Source organism: Pteropus medius, unplaced genomic scaffold (assembly GCF_902729225.1).
Source record: "Pteropus medius unplaced genomic scaffold, Ma_sr-lr_union100, whole genome shotgun sequence".
NCBI lineage: Eukaryota > Metazoa > Chordata > Mammalia > Chiroptera > Pteropodidae > Pteropus > Pteropus medius.
Window position 1 is genome coordinate 15,042,942 of NW_024345601.1, and position 2,745 is coordinate 15,045,686.

Genomic DNA, 2,745 nt, shown 5'->3' on the forward strand with positions numbered 1-2,745 from the left:
TTCCAATTATGATATAGCTGTAAGAGTAGAGCTTTAGATAGAAAAAAAAAATTCACAGATTGATCAAAAATTAGCAAACCCTAAAAACTGAAAGCAAATGAAACAAAGAAACCTGTGTCTGGGTCGGTGACAAATCTACATACATTGAGGGGAACCACTCTGAATTTCACTGAACATCTGTAGTAATATATCCTAAGAGGACACACACACACACACACACACACACACACACACACACACACACACACAGAGGCTTAAACAAAACAACTAACAAAAATCTTAAACTCTGTAGTAATTAATTGTTGGGATAGGTGTGGTGGTTATTCTGAGACTATTGGATGCGCACTGTAAAATAAAGCAAATTGGTAATTATGTCGATGTCACTGCAAATTGATTTTTAGCACTGAAAAAAAAATACAGGTGTAATATTATTATGAGTAAGTTAAAATTCTGTTAGTCCTAAATGTGAATCAGAAGAATCTATTTAAATCCGTGATACATTTTATCTTAAAGACGATATACAGATTTCTTAGCTCTTTATGAAAAAGACCTAGAAACAATGACTAAATCACTAGCCATGAGCCCCCGAGAACTCAAACCAAGCTTTAAATACCAATTTCTACTAGAAGGAATCAGGGTTCCTCATATAAAAATGACCCCAGTTGTGAGGCAGGAGATGCACATGGAGAGCCTGAAACATTCCACAGAGCAAGGAAGTCACCAAAGACCCCTGAGTCCATGCCAAAAGAATTCAGTAACCAACTTGAAGAAGCTCCTACTGGTCAATGTGAGAAAAATGAGAGCATCATTAAAAATAACAACTGCAACAAACTGAAAGGCATGAAATGTGTTTAAATACATGAGTGCATAATAATACTAAAAAAGGAAAAAAACTTAATTGGTCACCATAGGTAGATGCTAAGAAACTCATCATTTTGAAAACTATGAATCAAGGTTTTCCTTTACAAATTGTACCACAGGTAGCCAGTAGATGAAGAAAGATTCTTTTTATAGAATTATTCTACTAGTAAATGAGGATGAAAGGACCAAATGAGAATATTATTTCCTAAAATTAAATATTATTCCATAAGGAATTAATGTATCTAGGCAATAATCATTCGTGATTGTTATCCTCCAAAGGGAGACCTGATAATATATGAACACTGAAGGAAATACATAATATCACCCAGAAAATATTCTTGCTCAAAAATGGAATCTGAATCTGATCAAACTTCTAGATCTAAATACCGAGTTAAAGTAAATACAAGGGTAGAAAAACATGTTAAACACCCCACAGGATTCAATCATCAATGTCAAAACCTTTATAAGACAATCTAGTTTCTTCAACAAATACACTGCAAGGAAAATAAAAGGAGAAACTCAGCAGCCTGGGGAGAATTGAGATATATGAAGTAAGTGCAATTTATTTCTTTACTTAGATTCCTATTCACAATGCAAAGAAATTATGACACTATTGTGAAAATTTTGTATTAAAGAATTATTATTTGCAGTATGAAAATGATATTGTTATGTTTTTTTAAAGTGTCTTTTTCTTTCGAGATAAATGTTAACATGATAGGATGCTGAGATTTGTCTCTAATCTAGAAGTAGTAAGGAAGTTAGAAGAAATAAAATAAGATCGAGTATTAGTTGATAATTTCTAATCTAAGTGATAGATACATAGGAATTCACTGTGTTCTATTCTCTTTAATTTTGATTATATTTGAAAATTTTCAGAGTAAGTTTTTTAAAAGGTACATGTATTTTAAATGAGGTTGAAATGAATTAGCTCTTTGGGGAAAAATCAGTTTATATAATATCACATGCCAAAATAAATTTCAGATGAATTCAATAGTTAAATAGTTGTATAGTTAAAAGGAATCATAAAAAATGAAAACTATATAGATGAATAAGTATTTGTATCTTGATAGTCATAAATTTTCCATCTTAAAAGCAATGAAATAAATCACAAAGGAAAGTATATTGACTACATAAAAGTTTGAAATTCATGTCTTTAAAAACAAAAGGTCGTGAAAAATGTTTGTACCTACTATATGACAGTTTTATGGTTAATGTTAATTCCTTTATAAAAGATATGCACAAATCAATAAGAAACACACAGAGATCTCAAGGAAAATGGGTATAAAAAATTCACAAAGCAGAAAATACAAATAGCTAATATAGAATAGTAATCTTCATGAGTAATTAAATGCAGATTAAAATAGAATTTATAATTCACATATTTTTAAATGTATATTTAATACTGGCTTGGATATTTTTATGTAGGCACTACAGTAGGCTGCTATTGAAAATAAAAATCAGTACAAATTTTCTATAGGATAACTTTGGCAATATGCATTAAGAAACATTAAAAAAAGTTCATACTTTCTGAGGTAGTCACTCTACTCCTAGAAAATCAAGGGAAGTACAGTAGATTATGTGCAAAAATGTCTGCAGCTGCCATCGTTCTTCTCAGTATTCAGGCCCTTCTCAAGGTGACTTTGCCTCTCCTTCTAACAGAAAGAGGTGAAAGCTATTTCTCCATGCTTTGAATCTGGTTTTGGTGATGGTATTCACTTTGGCCAACGGGACTTGAGAAAATGTGACATGAGTCAAAAGACTTAAAAATTACCTATGAATAGGGCTTACTCTCTCCTGCTGTTGGGGAGCCTTCTGCTACCATGAATAAGCCTGGACTGGACTCCTGGAGAATGACGGACCAGATGGAGAGAGGCTCAATCATCC